A 242-nucleotide genomic window follows, 5' to 3' on the forward strand; every position below is an offset into this window, starting at 1 on the left:
GAGCCTGGCGGCCATGCAGAGCCTCATGGACACCAACTTCTTCGGCCTCGTCCGCCTGGTCAAGGAGGTGCTGCCCGACATGAAGCGGCGCCGTGGGGGCCACATCGTCGTCATCAGCAGCATCATGGGCCTGCAGGGTAACGGGGGGGGACGGGGCACCCTGGTGGGACCAGCCCTCACACCCCCAGCCCTGACCAGGACACCCTCACCCGTCCAGGCATCGTCTTCAAAGCCATCTACGC

At 66.5% G+C, this 242-nt stretch overlaps 1 pseudogene; it reads left to right on the forward strand.

Moving 5' to 3' along the window:
• The first annotated feature begins 4 nt into the window (after window positions 1-4).
• LOC104276408 overlaps window positions 5-242 on the forward strand; it is a 646-nt pseudogene continuing 408 nt past the window's right edge.

Source organism: Apaloderma vittatum, unplaced genomic scaffold (genome assembly GCF_000703405.1).
Source record: "Apaloderma vittatum isolate BGI_N311 unplaced genomic scaffold, ASM70340v1 scaffold24417, whole genome shotgun sequence".
In the NCBI taxonomy this organism is placed as follows: Eukaryota; Metazoa; Chordata; class Aves; order Trogoniformes; family Trogonidae; genus Apaloderma; species Apaloderma vittatum.